General features: G+C 42.2%; 1 protein-coding gene across 3 annotated transcripts in view; it reads right to left on the bottom strand.

Moving 5' to 3' along the window:
* celsr2 (cadherin, EGF LAG seven-pass G-type receptor 2) overlaps positions 1-16181 on the bottom strand; it is a 309225-nt gene that overhangs the window by 132422 nt on the left and 160622 nt on the right. The window lies entirely within an intron of this gene.

The raw sequence follows: 16181 nt of genomic DNA, 5'->3' as shown, positions 1-16181 counted from the left end.
TCCAGCAGATTCTTCACAATATGTTGTATTTAAATTTGTTTTTGAGACAAATGTGAAAAATAAATTATTTAAACTCTTTAAATATTGCATTGTTGGAAATAAATAACTTGTAATTATAGCAGCTTTCATATCCTCAATGTCCCAAAAGTTCTACACAGCTAATAAATGGTTTAAAAATGTAGTCTCTGTGGTTTCCTAGACTAATACTCTATCAGACGCACAGTACATTGCTGGCTTACTTACTACTATCCTGCTTCTTATTTGTTGATATTAGATATCTCCGTCTTTCAAGGTAAGGCTCTCCTGAAGGCGGATGGTATTGCACTCCATACAGGCAAAGTACATTTAGAGGCACAGAGCTTTGGGAATACTACCTCATATCAAATATTTAACAGAATAAAAAAAAACTAGATGTTGGCCGGAATTTTCTGGTCATTCATGGCAAGTGGATTTCTCTTGTTCCCACTGCAGTGAACGGAGATTTGGCTGAGTGCGAAATTCTCCATTCTCATTTGCAGCAGCAAAGGGCGTGAGAAGCCGGAAAATTCCGACCAAGGTCTCTGGGTTTTTTCTTCTGTTAAATATTTGAAATGAGGTATTATTCCCACAGTTCTGTGTCTCTAAATGTACATTGCCTATATGGACTGCAATATGATCCACTTTCGGAGAATGTTCATGCAAGGGGAATCAAGTGTAAATGTGGGGAAGTGTTCCAAAATATAGACAGGGCCTTAGTGACGGATTATTTGTGCACTTTTGATCTCCCGATTTGGAAAACAATATAAATGCATTAAAAGCAGTTCAGGGAAGTTTCACTCGATTGATTTCTAGGTTGAAGAGGATGGCTTATGAGGAAAGTTTGAGCAGTTGGCCTATACCCATTGGAGTTCAGAAGAATGAGAGGTAATCTTATTAAAACATATAAGATCTTGAGTATTTGCTGGATGCTGAGAGAATAGTTCCCCTGTTGGGGAGAATGGAACAAGGGAAAATTATGCGTCTCCCATTTAAGGTCAAGACGAGGAGATTTTTTTTCTTCCAGAAGATCCATAATCCATGGAATTCTCTTCTTCAGAAAGTGGTGAAGGCTAAGTCATTGAAATATATTCAAGACTGAGTTAAGATAGATTTATGTTCAACAGGGGAGTGATTATGGGGGCGTGGGGTCATGGTGGGGGGTGAAGTTGGTGCAGTCAGCAAAGTGGGGTTGAGGCCACAATCAGATCAGCCATGATCTTATCTGACAGCTGAGCAGGCCCGAGAGGCCAAATGTCTGACTCCTGCTTTTAGTTCTTGTGTTGTTCTAAGAGCCAACCTCGCCTCAGCAATCAGAGAAAGCATTTGTAAATGTTCTTTCTTGCTGTTCCTGATGTAAATGCTGCATTGGACCTCAGGGACTGGACCTACAATGCAGACTAGACTATAAAAGCACAAAGTGGAAAAAGAAATTAATTCACCACGTCTAAAAATTCCAAATTGAGCTGGGTTTCAATAGGGGCTATTTTTAAGTGCTTCCTTTCTTTGTGCAATGCTCCAAAATCCAACAAAACATAAAAGCAAACAACTGTGGATGCTGAACCACTCAAATCAGAACAGAAAACAAGGACACACAGCATCTGTGGAGGGAGAAACAGAGGCAAGGACTTTATAACAGAACTGGGAAGAGTTAGAAATGTAATAGGTTTTAAATAAGCAAAAGGGGAGGGGGAGGGTGGGTAGAAGAACAAAGGAAAAGTCTGTAACAGAGTGGAAGATGGAAGAAATTGAATGACAAAATTATTGCTGGTGCGGGGACAAAGGGAATGGTAATGGAACAAGTAAGGAAATCGAAAAGGTGCATCAAGAGGAGGTGCAAATTGTTTTTTTTAAGTTTATTTATTAGTGTCACAAGTAGGCTTACATTAACACTGCAACAAAGTTACTGTGATAATCGCCTACTCGCCACACTCCGGCATCTGCTCAGGTATACTGAGGGAGAATTTAGCATGGCCAATACACCTAACCAGCATGTCTTTCAGACTGTAGGAGGAAAGCAGAGCACCCAGGGGAAATCTATGCAGACATGGATAGTGCGTGCAGACTCTGCACAGACAGTGACCCAAGCCAGGAATCGAATCCAGGTCCCTGGCGTTGAAAGCCAGCAGTGCTAACCACTGTGCCATCGTGGCAGAATGATGAGTATCTGCCATTCAATGAGAAAACAAGAGGAATTCTTAACGCAAAGATAAGATTTACTGACATTGGAGGCAGTCCTGAGAAGCTTCACTAGGTTGATCCTGTTTATGGAAGGATTTTCTTATGAAGAGAGATTAAGTATTTTGGGCTGGAACTCATTGGAGTTTAGAAGAATGAGAGGGGACCTTTTCGAGACATATAGGATTCTCAGGCGGCTTGACAGAGTTGCTTCCCCTTATGGGAGAGTCTGGGACCTGAGGGAAAATCTCAGAGTAAGGGGTCACCCAAGACAAAGTTGAGGAGGAGTTTCTCCTGTCAGAGGATAATGAATCTGTGGAATTCTTTACTGCAGAGGGCTGTCGAGGCTGTGTCGTTAGTTATATTCAAGGCCGAGATTGACAGATTTTTAATTAGTAAAGGAATTAAGGGTTATGAGGATAAGGCAGGAGAGTGTTGTTGAGGATTATCATTTCAGATCAGTCATGATCTCATTGAGTGGCAGAACAGATTCAATGGGCTGACTGGCCTGCTTCTATTCCCACGTCTTATGGTTTAAACTGGGGACAGGGATATGATCTGACATAACTGAACTCAATGTAGAGGGCTTTAAAGTGTCGAATCGAAAGATGAGCTTGAATTGAGCTTCAGTGGAACCTTGCAGGAACAGAAATGTCGGCATGAGAGGAAGGTGGAGAATTAAAATGAGAAGCTCAGGATAACAACTGCGGACCGAATGGAGGTAGTCCACAAAGCAGTCAGTCAATCTTTAGTGATTGCTTTTTCCAGTGTATGGCTGACCACATTGTGTGCAGCGGGCACAAGTTGTTTATTAGTGTCACAAGAAGGCTTACATTGCAATGAAGTTACTGTGAAAATCCCCTTGTCACCACACTCCAACGCCTGTTTGGGTACACGGAGGGAGAATTTAGCATAGCTAATGCACCTAAATAGCACATCTTTCAGACTATGGGAAGAAGCTGGAGCACCTGCAAGAATCCCACTGGGAGAATGTTCAGACTCCGCACAGACAGTGATCCAAGCCAGGAATTGAACCTGGGTCCCAGGCACTATGAGGCAGCAGTGCTAACCACTGTGCATCCCTGCCTCAAACAAGTATATTTGTTTGCAAGATGTACATCACCGGCTCACCTGGAAGGGGATATTTGGGCCCCTGTGGGGAGGGAGGAAGTAAAAGGACAAATGCTGTATCCATTGCGTTTATGCAGAAACATGTCGTGGGTAACAGAATGGGTGTTGTGTGTGATTGATGAGTGGACCAGGGTGTGACAGAGGGAAAGACCCCCTTCGGAATGCTTGAAAGGGGAGGGGAAGGGAAGTTTTGTCGGATGCTGGGTGTTACCCTTGGAGTGACGGTTATGACAGAGCGTGATCCGTTAAATACACAGGATGCTGGAGTGGAAAATAAGGACAATGGGGATCCAATTTTTACATGAACCTGATCATGAAATAACTCAGAGATTTCATGGTTTGTATTGGAAAAATTCAAGATTAATTATCTCGAGCATCAGGAATACAGGAAATGCAGCTTCTTATACTTGAGAATTCTCAGAAAATGCATCTTGATAGATACCTGAGAATTTTTAAATCCCATTTATTCTGAAGGGTGATGCATATCTTAAACACTGCACAAATAATTCCAGGCTCAAATGTTGAAACCTTGCTAAATGTGTGATGGTTACTTTCTAAAATATCCATCTGCAAGTACAGATAGCATCTCTTCCTGCCCCACCTCGAGTGACAGCTGTAACTGGAGCTTAATTCATATTTCTGTCATTCAGAAAACTCTGCAAGGTTTTCCAAACTTTTTCTGCTGATAAGAGGTTCACTACTTCCTGACTTTGTTCTGGTTAAATCCTGAAGTGCCTCATTTTAGACACAGCAGCATTTTTCTCTATTTGTAGATGCTGAAGTAGTTACCTCATCCACCTCCCAGCAATCTGCTCCCACTTCCTATTTTAGAAGGTGATGGATTTTTTTTGGCATGAACGTTGATAGCAATGTGCCAATCGTTCAACTCTGAAACTGAAATGTTAGCGGATGTTAAATCATGGAAGCCATCATAACCATGTACGTTTCTTGTCTGACCTAACCACAAGAGGAGGAGTGGGAGCAAGCATGAGAGAGAGAGATAGATAGATGACAGACAAACAGAGAGAGACAGACAGATAGAGGGGGAGAGACAGAGAAGAGGGAGAAACAGAGGGAGAGAGAGATCGAGAGCAATAGACGCAAAGACAGAGAGAGAAAGTGAGAGACAGCTTAGAGAGAGAGTGACAGAGAGAGGACAAGAGAGGAGGAGAGATAGATAGAGAGGGAGAGAGAGAGAGTGATAGAGCAAATCAGATAGAGAGCGATAGAGACAGACAGAGGGAGTGATAGAGCGAGACTGATAAAGAGAGGGAGACATAGATAGTGAGAGAGAGAGGGTGAAAGAGAGGGAGAATCAGATAAAGAAAGAGAGAGAAAGAGAGATAGGGAGTGACAGAGCAAGACAGATAGAGACAGAGATAGAGAGACTGAGGAAGAGGTAGATAGAGACAGAGAGAGAGGGTGAGAGAGAGGGAGAGAAAGGGGGAGAGAGAGAGACAGACAGACAGACAGAAAGAGAAAGGGGGAGAGACAGATAGAGACAGAGATAGAGATAGAGATAGACAGAGAGAGGGGGTGGGAGTGTGTGAGAAAGATAGAGAGAGAGATAGAGGCAGAGAGACAGGCAAAGAGAGAGGGATATTTCTGAGATAATTTCAGTACCCCAACAAGAAAAGTTTGAGGAGTGAGTTTCATGTAACATGAGTGGTTAAAACCTGGAACACGCTGCCTGAGAGTGGTGGCAGAAAGTTTGATTGAGGCATTGAAGAGGGAATTGGGTTATTATGTGAAAAGGAAGAATGTGTCGGGTTAGGCCCAATTCGGTGCTCTAACAATTCTGTTATTGTGTGAACAGCCTTGGCCAAAATCAACAAACTTAACACAGAGGTCAGAATTTTTGCATTAGGCATGAGTGGGCGACGCGAACGTAAGATCTTAAGAAAGGCCTAGGACATGTTATATAGCAAGAAACTCCATCACAATTGGCCCCGCCTCCCACTAGTGGCATAACAGGAAGCATTTTAAATGTAATTAACAGGCCTTTACATCTGATAATTGCTCTCTCCCTGCATCCACCCTCCCCCGCTCCCCCCCCCCACATCTACATTATCCATGCTCACCTTGACGTGAATTATGACTTCTCTTCCATGGCATGCACTGACAGGTAGACCCCATCCGAGGAGTTCAGGTGAGTGCATCGGACAGGGGAAGAGAGTTATGCACAGGCACAAAACTCATGCACGACCACCCACCCCCCCACCCCCTACACCCACTCCCACCACTGTCATAACCCTCACTCAGGCCCCGTCCCCTTGGCAGTGCCCAACTGGCAGGGTGCTTGCTGGGTACAGCCAGGTTGCTTGATGTGCACTGCTCAGCCATATCCCTGACCACTTGGGGGGGGCAACAATAACCTCTGATCCCCTCTGGCATGGTCATCACAGCTGGTCCCGTCCAGTGGAGACCAGTAGTGATTCTTAACAAAGGTTGGTAGGTCCCGGGAGCTGGGAGAATCCGGCGTCGAATGGGCTATGGATCCGGGACAAGTGCAAACCATTTGGTGCCGGGGACGAGACCTATTCTTAGCCCCGCACACTATTTTCCAGGATCAGTGTGATCTGCAGCAGGCAGGGAGAGTCGGAAAATCACCACCAGCATTTGTGAAACATTTTAAATCGAAGCTATAGAAATTAGTCTCAATGTGGGAGTTTTAAACTAATCTAAAGCCCCGGCAACCCACAACTGCAGACCTCAAAGCCAGCTACAAGCCACTGAACTTCAATCTCACTTCAAAGTCTGGCATCATTTGGAGCCTGGATTTCTTGTAAAAACAAATAAAGTGAACTGCACAAAGCTCAGGTAGAATCTTGGTTATGAATCAGCAAGTATAGATGCAAGACCTTGGTGTGGATTCATTCACTGCTTATCTACAATTGTGAAACTGATACGAGACTCAATGGCTGGAATTTTACCGTCCTGCTCGCCATGGGAATCAGAGCAGGTGAGGGGCGGACATGAAAGTTCTGCTGATCTAAGGCAAGATTTTATGATTTTGGGACAAGCAAGGCCACAAAATCCCACCCAATATGGTTGATTCTCCAAATGCGCATTTCAAGAGATCAGGGCCAAAATTTATGGATAGAAAATTATGGTGATTATTGTAAAAGCTCCCATTATTATTTAAGCTCCCAGAATGATCAATCAAAAAAGTCAACCCTAAAATACTATGCTGCTAAACAAAATAAACATTGTTACACATCTCTGAGGCTTGCACAGCACACAATGGTGGAGGATTCAAGCACATACATCATGAGCAGTATTTTAGTTATATGTGTGTTATTATATAAGCAAAATGTCACATGGCAAATGAATTAATGTATGTTAATGCGTTCACAACCCTTATTCTCTTGTGATTGACACAACTAATGTTGGGCCTCCAGTCTTGATTTTCCACAGCTGACTACTTTGATTTACTGGCAGGTTTGCACATCCAAAATGCAGGTAACAGGCTAAAAGGGCATTGTCATTACTCAAGAAATTTTATTGGGTATTTGGAACTTGATAAGGACAAAGATAATACACCGTTCTTCCAATAACACCCCCCCCCCCCCCACCTCACCTCACTTCCCTCCATCAGGACAACTCAAACATGCTGGTCAGGATTCTCCTAAAAATATTCTAAGTGCCAAATTTGCATAAAAATGGGAGCAACAACTATTGCCTTTTTTTAAGCAGGATTTTCAAAATTGAATCTCCTGAAAGATGGAACGTGAAGCAAAAACAGAAAATGCTGGAGTATATCAGCAGGTCTGACAGCATCTGTGGAGAGAGAATAGAGCCAACGTTTTGTGAAGGATGGGTCATCCAGACTTGAAACATTGGTTCTATTCTCTCTCCACAGATGCTGTCAGACCTGCTGAAATATTCCAGCATTTTGTGTTTTTATTTCAGGTTCCAACATTTGCAGTATTTTATTTTTATGTAGCATGTTATTTTGCCATAGGTTTGTTGTGGAGAGAGATGTGTCCACTAAACTGGAAGAATACATCTTCTGAATATTGTGTGTTGTATCATAGCTTGGTATGGCTCCTGCTCTGTCCAAGGCCACAATAAATTACAAAGGGTCGTGAATGAAGCCCAGTCCATCACTCAAAACAAACTTCCATTCATTGACACTGTATACACTTCCTGCTGCCTCAGAAAAGCAGCCAGCATAATCAAGGACACCATACACCCTAGACATACTGACCAGAATCCTACCACCTCACCCACCATGAAATTGGCGCTGCGAGGGTTTGACAATGGAAATCTCTGTTGATCTCGGGTGAGACCATAAAATCCCGCCCATTCTCTTCCATCTTCCGTCAGGAAAAACATACAGAAGTTTGAGATCACGTACCAACCGACTCGAGAACAGCTTCTTCTCTGCTGCCGTCAGACTTTTGAGTGGATCTACTTTATATTAATCTAACCTTTCTCTACACCCTGGTTATGACTATAACACTACATTCTGCACCCTCTCCTTTCCTTCTCTATATATGGTATGTTTTGCCTGTATACTACACAAGAAACAATATTTTTCACTGTATTTGTGACAATAACAAATTAAATAAAAAAGATTGGGCTTTACATTACTCATTGTATAAGTTTACTTTCATCAATTTTTTATGGTGTCATTGTCTTTTTCATTGTTAAGTACTGAACTGTGTGTAGGATTTTGGTGAACAGGCAAAGTGCCCGCAACGATTTTCCATATAAGAATTGAACTGAGTGAGTGAATTAATTGATTGATTGAAGTGTAGCACTTGTGATTAGCTAATTGAATCATTAATGTTATTAGGACTAATGTTTGTTGAAATTAATAAGCCACATGACATTCTTTTCAAAATGGCTGTTATAGGAGGGTTCCCTGCAGTCAATTAGGTAAATATTTTCATGACCACAGGAATGGAAAAGACATAAGCTATTTTCTATTATTCAGTTTTGTTCCTGGCAAATAAGTACTTCATTAGCCAGATTACTCATTTGATTGTGTACTGCCTGTGCTAAGTTAGTTCATTTTAATCAGGGAGAGAAGAAGTGTGCAGTCTTGGTATGGAGATAGCGTGGAAAACGGCATTCAGGTCATCTAGTTGAACGGTGGAGAAACTCAAGGGGCTGTATGGCCTACTCCTGCTCCTATGTTTCACTGGAAATTAACATCTTATTCCAATGATCCATGTTGGCACATATATGGCACATTAGATAACAGATGATTGGTTTAAATTGCAATTCATCTCTGATTAGTTTCAACCCTAAGCCATCAGCTTGTATATTTTAAGGATTACCACATCAGTCTGGTAACAGAGGGATATCATTGCCCATGGACTATTTGCCAGTTTGAACAAGTACCTTTGGGAGAAGGCAGCAATGAACAGAGGTGGAACAAAGAAGTCCTTAATTGCATAAATGTTGGAAGCTCTATACATTTTTGACATTCGTCTCCACTCACATCTCGAGCCTGGGGTGCAGGTTTTCATGCAGCAGAGATAACTTAGTCAAGTCGAATCAGCCACATTCGAGTGATGAGTCATTTCAAAATGGAAAATAATGGAGTATAAAAACTGGAGAGGCATCTTTAACTCTCCAGATGCTGCTACGAGCCATGGTCTCACTGATATACTGTCAGCAGTCTTTATTTCCCCCCAACCTCCCCTTGCCAGAAACTGTAATTGTCATCCAGTGTTTTTCCCCTGGTCCTCATCTGAATTCATCTGTGCCATCTCCCCCTCCCCCTACACCCCTCCTCCTTGCACCCCACCACCCCCTCCACCACCACCACCACCACCCTATTTCCTTTTAAACTGCCATATCTATAATAAAAACCAATCCCCAACAATTTCTCCACGCATCTGTTTTGTAAATGATTGTGATCCTCTTGCATACCATCAGGCCACTGTCACAGTCAAGCTATTAATGTCCTATTCCGACAGCACAGTGGCTACAGTGGCCTGCAGGAGAAAACATGAGAAGGGCAGGTACATTATATTAAGTGAGACTGTATATCATATCAGGACCTGCTACAGCTTTAATGAAGATAAATTATTAGAACAGAATACAGCCTAAACTGGTATTATTCACCAAACTCTTGTTAAAAGCCACAATTCTAAAGCTATAGAAACTGCAATTGCTGCAGTTTCTATTGCTCTACTACATTTTTCCTCCCTTCAGTTCTGACAAAGAATCAAAATAATTCGAAACATTAACTCTGTTCCTCTCCTAATAGATGCTGGCAGACCTGCTGAGGTTCCCCAGCTTCCTCTGGTCTTGGTACTATTATTTATATTTCTTCTTAACTCAGAAGGGAAGGAAAAATAAGAATGAGCCCAAATAATTAGATAGTCAATGTCTCACTCAAGATCACGTACTGCTCCAGGAGTGGTGACGCTTACTATTACTTACATACATACGGTGTAAGTAAGGAGGCCAGAAGGAGGCCATTCAACACATTGAGCCTACACCAACAACTCCCAACCAGGCGCTATCCCCGTAACCCAACGACTTTACTCTGCTCATCCCCCTGACACTAAGGGACAACTTAGCATGACCAATCCACCTAACCTGTACATCTTCGGCATGTGGGAGGAAACCGGAGCACCCGGAGGAAACCCTCGCAGACATGGGGAGAACATGTAGGCTTCACACAGAGAGTGACTTGAGGTTAGAGTTGAACCCAGATCCCTGATGCTGTGAGGCAGCAGTGCTAATCACTGTGCCACCATACTGCCCTCTTGGTGAGATCCAGATTCTGATTATGTCACTGTGTTAGTTGAGAAATGACCTTTCTCCTCAGGAAGAGTAGGGAAAAGCCTTTAGCACTGATCATTCCATTTTAGTGGAATCAGGTTAGGTGCTCGATGAAAAATGGGATAGCTGCCTGTCTTGGGAAAGCAAAATATTATGGATGCCAGATGTGTGAAAAGAAGAATAAAATGCTGGAAGTACTCCACAGATCTGGCATTTTTGTGGAGAGAAAAAAACAATTAACATTTCAGAACAATGATCTTCCTTCGGAAAAGTCTGTGGTGGAACAGGTTTGGAGCAAGGATAGGGGCCAGGAAATGGGGAGGAGCGAATGAATAAAAGGAAAAGTCAGCAGTAGAGTGGAAGACATGAGTGATTAAATGACAAAAGGGATGATTGTTCAAGGCAAAAAAGAGCAGTAATGGGACAATGAAAAAAACAAAAGTTAAGTCCTATTGAGCTATAAATGGCAATAGCAGAACCATTACTGGTACCTTTCTCCAAAAACAGAGGGGGTGGGTGGAGTGAGGGTGGTAGAGAGGGGCCATTCATTGCAATCTGTAATTGTTGAGCTTAGTGTCGATTCCAGACAGCTGTGAAGTGTCCAATTGAAAACTGAAATGTGTTCCCAGAGCTTCCACTGAGCTTCGTTGAAACTGTGTATGAGGCTGGAGGAGAAATAAGTGAAAGTGGGGGTGGAGCGGGGAAATACTACAGCAAGTGACCACAAGCTCAGGGTCATTCTTGCAGATCAAATGGAGGCATTCAACAAAATAATCACCCAGTCAACCGGCAGTTTGTCACTCCAGCATAGAGGAGGCCACGCTACGAAGAGTAAACATGCTATGCTAAATTGAAAGATGTGAAAGTAAATCATTGTTCCCGAAGATGTGTTTTGAACTGTGGATCATGCCTCCTAACTAGCTTCTTTTTATTTATTTATTAGTGTCACAAGTAGGCCTACATTAACACTGCAATGAAATTACTATGAAAAGCCCAAGTGGCTGCACTCCGGCGCCTGTTCGGGTGCACTGAAGGAGAACTTAGCATGGTCAATGCATCTAACCAGCATGTCTTTCATGATTGTGAGAGGAAACCAGAGCATTAGAGGGAACCCATGCAGACACTTGGAGAATATACCAATTCTGGACAGACAGTGACCCAGGCTGGGAATTAAGCCCAGTCCTGGTATTGTGAGGCAGCAATGCTAACCACTGTGCCACCCAAGCTCTTTTGGTGCTGAGAAAGAGAAGAGAGTCCCGGCACTGCAAATATCTCACAACAGGGCAGGCTCTGAATGATGCTCAGAGTGGTTAATTTAATCAGGGCCACACAGTAAGGGCAGTGGGACTGCAAATGACTGAAGGCCATAATACAAACAGCAAAAGCACACACAGATGAGAATAAACAACTGTTTCTAATTTTCTACATTTTTCAAGAACACCTTGGAAACATCCTCACAAAGATATGGCTAACAAATAGATGACATTGCATCCAGATCAGCTAATTTTGATGTAAATTTGAAAACTTAATTGTTACCCTGAGGAAGAAATGTGAGTATTTATGATCCAAATTTGTATTGCAGCATCAGGGCTGGAAAAGTAAACCCCTGAACTGGGTCAGTCTATATTCTCCCAATCCTTTTTCCTCACAATCCAATTGATACAGTATGTTTCACCAGAGTTTTATGTTGAAAACTTCTTGTGAGGATTTATTGGTAAATATTGTTGTCGGGTGTTGGTTACAGTTTGGTAGCTCTGGAGATGTCTTTGCAGTCAAACACAGATTAACTCCAAGGGTGGGGTTTTTTTTTTAGTCGCGCTGGCCCCGAAACCAGAAAATCCCGACCAAGGTCAATGGATCTTGGCATGGTCCAGCCCTGCCCACTACAAATCCCATGGCACGTGGAATGGGAAAACTCACCCCCAATACTTTTTTGATTAGGCATTAGCAGTGGTTAGCACTGCTGCCTCACAGCGCCAGGGCTCGACTGCTAGCTTGGGTCAGTGTCTGTGTGGATTTTGCACATTCTCCCCATGTCGACGTGGTTCCTCAGGTGCTCCAGTTTCCTCCCACAGTCCAAAGGTGTGCAGGTTAGGTTGACTGGCCAATCTAAATTGCCTCTTAGTGTCAGAGGGACTAGGTTGGGTAAATGCACGGGGTTACACGGAAAGGGCCTGGGTGGGATTGTGGTTGCTGCAGACTTAATGGGCCAAATGGCCCCCTTCTGCACTGTAGGATTGGACCCAGGTTTGATTCCCGGCTTGGGTCATTGACTGTTTGGAGTTTGCACATTTCCTCTGTGTCTGCCTGGGTTTCGTCTGGGTGCTCCTGAAAGACGTGCTGGTTAGGTGCATTGACACGAACAGGCGTCGGACTGTGGTGAATAGGGGAATTTCACAGTAACTTAATTGCAGTGTTAGGGTAAGCCTAAATTAACTTTAACTTAAAGATTCTGTGATGATATGACCGTTAAAACTATTTACAAATATAGAGTAAAAGGCACAAGGTGGGGTGTCTCCATGCTTGCTGCTACACATATCGATGTCCAACTCCAAACTGAACTGCCTGAATGCAGGCCATTAGCTTTTTACTTCATCATGTGAACGCTACTGTACTCAGTCCCACACTAATCCTACATGTGCCAGACGCTTTGACAAAGAGTCATCTGGACTCAAAATGTCAGCTCTTTTCACTCCGTACAGATGCTACCAGACCTGTTGAGATTTTCCAATTTTTTTTCTCTTTTGGTTTCAGATCCCAGCACCTGCAGTAATTTGTTTATATTACAGATACAACTTCAAAACCATTTCCATCAAGCTTGCCTTTTCTTTTGATAGTGTCATTTTGTGTTTGATTTTGGCAATTCACAACTACAAATTTAAGTTAATCTCAGTGTACAGATTCAGAACAAGGGAGCAAGTCCAGTTTTAATCGTGGGAAAGATACATTTATTTACAGCAGCTTGCTTTAATGATCACCTGGGATATCCTGTTGGCAACAAAAAAAAACTCCAGTCACATCACCTGACAGCTCATCATCAACAATGTTTGCCTGGTGTTGAGAGCTGATAATCCTTCCCAGAAGAGTTCTCTCTCTCTCTCTGTTAGATCGAGTGTTTACACAGTGAGGAACTGATCAGAACTGCAGCTTTGTTGTTAATCTTTGAACCTGTGCCACCGTGCAAGGAAAGTGCAAGTGGAATGCAGGTATGAAGGGAGAATTTATTACAATCACTGCCTGATCTTAAGCTGGAGAAGAAGGTGGAAACAGAACTGTCACAAAAATGGAAGCACATTGTCAATATTATTATGCAACTAGAGAAAAGCAAGTAAGAGCTCACACTGAATTATGTCACAGCTATTTTTAAATTTGTATTCTTGTTGTGTTATAGCCCAGGTAAACAGTAGTTACGTTCTAGTGATCTCCTTGATCTCATACTCCTGGGGGGAAGGTATTGCAACTGAGGCCACAACATTGTCGTCTTAGTTTAGTGGCACATGCTCCTCATGGACACAGCCACCAACTGGATGTGTGAATTCACCCCTTTTACTAGTCCCTGTGTGCCTTTCCTTCAGAGTAAAATGAACAGCAGTTAACTCATTTGCTGCTTACATGCACAATACTCCAGCTATTTTTATACTGTGCTATCCTTCTGTTTGTGGTGTTCAGCTTTACCCTCACCATATTTTCCAACCACACTTATTACTGCTCCCCATATGCCTCTTGTGCTTGATTAGAATCATGGGGTAAAATGATGAGCAGATTATTGACTTTGGTGTCCTCAGCATTTGATCCAGAGAAGTTGTCCTTTAATTAGTGCTTTTCTCAATCAACATGTAGGATTGATTGGGTTGCCTCAGGTTTTCACTAAGTATTTCACCAGCTGAATCCTAAAATTGTTAGTGCTGATCACTCTTCTTAACCTTAACACTGATTTTAAATATAATATCTAGTATCCCATTTGTCTTTTATGGCATTTTCTATCCGTACTTCTGGCTAAATATCAATGTAACTGTTCCTGCACTCTTATCAATCATGGTTTATCTCTCTACATTGTGACATTTCTCCCCTCCTTAAAACTCCCCTCCCAGTTCTTAAACTGCCCCAATGTATCTGAATTGGACTTCTAAACCCACGGCCGCTATCATCCAGAAGGACAAAGGCAGCAGGCACATGGGAAAACCACCACCTGGAAATTCCCCTCCAAGTCATCCATCACCGACTTGCCATTTTTCACTGTCGCTGGGTCAAAATCTTGGAACTCCCACCCTAACAGCACTGTGGGTGCACCTGCACCACCAGGTCTGCAGCAATTCAAGAAGGCAGTTCACCACCACCTTCTCAAAAGGAATTAAGGATGTGCAATAAATGCTGGCCTAGCCAGCGATGCCTACATCCTATAACTTAATTTTAAAATATTGTACATCACCTGTCTGCACATTCTGCTAACATGTTTATGTTCTCTTGCAATCTCCTCATTCTTCCTCATGGTTTGCCATACTCTAATTTGGAATATTCAGTAACTTCAAAATCATTCCCTTGCTCCTAAGTTCAAATATATTTATATTAATGGAAAACAAAACAGCTCTACCATTGACAATCTAAAAAAAACCCATTAACCCCATTCTCTGTCTCTGTCATTCTGTTTCTTATGTTTCGCGTTCCTTTTATTACCATATCCCTTCATTTTCAAAAGATTTTGATAGGGCAACTCTGACAAGATAAATTCTGAAAATTAATGGTCTTGATTCTCCGATGTCACCCGTGTTTGGGTTTCTCCGGTCCCATTGCTGTGACTGGAGATTTGGCTGAGTGCCAAATTCTCCATTCTCATCGGTAGTGGTGGTGGGGTGAATGAGATCGGAGAATCCCAGCCAATACATTCATATCCCACATGCTATCTCCTCGTCTACATTCAATTCAGTTCAATTGCTCACGTACTTCTCATCATTCCAGAATAATAAAGTAATGCTCAAATACTTTAAGGTGCCAGACTTTGAAAAGAATATCAGACAGCTGGAAAATATCCCAACAAGATCGAGGCGATTGTAGTTTAATTGCCTAGATATCTTCAGACATCTAATATAATATTTCATTTGTCTTGTTTGAATTGGAGCTGTTTTTGTTAAATGCAATTTTAAGTAGCACAGCTGAGACAAACCCATTTCATTCAGAAGTGCAAAAATGAGGATTCTATCACAAAATAATGATTACATCCATTTATTGTATTTCCACTGATTCTGATGAAACCTCATCAAACTGAAATGTTAGCTCTCTGTTTCTCTCCACAGATCCTTCCTGACCCGCTAAATACTTTCAGCACTTTGGGGTAATTTTCCCAACTGTTCCGCCATGGGAATCTTGGCGGACAGATGAGGGGGACTGACCATGCAAAGGTCTGATGACTTCAGGCAGAATTTTCTGGTTTTGAGCCAAGTGTGGCTGGAAGATCCCAAGCCTTGTGTTTTTATTTCAAATTTCTCGTATCTGTAGTATTCTTTTTAAATACCTTTCTGCTATCGAGCATTCTAAGTGACATGAATTCTGGTTAATAATTCAGACTTTAATCCACATCTTTATGTCTTATAAATATATGGCAATAAATTACACCAATGAAACGCATACAAATACTAATGCAACATGCAAGAGCACTCAAGACCCTCAAATCAATTGCTTGTTTTACTGTTTTCATAGAAGCATTTTGAATGGGTCAGCTCCTCCATTAAAACAGTGATAAAGGAAATTTATGATCAGTAAATTAAGTACCGGTTTGACATTATTACCAACAAAACAATCTATATGGATTTTACTACAATAGTAACTCAGAGAGAACCCATTTATGTGGAGGCAATGGTGAGAGGTTAGGTGCTGTGGAGGAGCAAGACGTTTAGCTTTCCTTGTACATGAGTCACTGAAACCTAGTGTGCAGCTACTAAAAGTAATCAAAAAAAGGCTAATGGAATTGTTGGCATTTATGACAAGGAAGTTGGAATACAAAAATAAGGAAGCAATGTTTCAGTTGTACAGAGTCTTGAAATGCATCTTGATTATTGCATTCTGCTTTGGGCTCCGAAACTCACTTACTATAGATTGGTTTTAGAAGGAGTGCC

Source organism: Carcharhinus amblyrhynchos, chromosome 22, assembly GCF_965287045.1.
Source record: "Carcharhinus amblyrhynchos chromosome 22, sCarAmb.v2.hapA, whole genome shotgun sequence".
NCBI classification, from domain to species: domain Eukaryota; kingdom Metazoa; phylum Chordata; class Chondrichthyes; order Carcharhiniformes; family Carcharhinidae; genus Carcharhinus; species Carcharhinus amblyrhynchos.
This window is presented reverse-complemented; position numbering and strand designations above follow the sequence as displayed.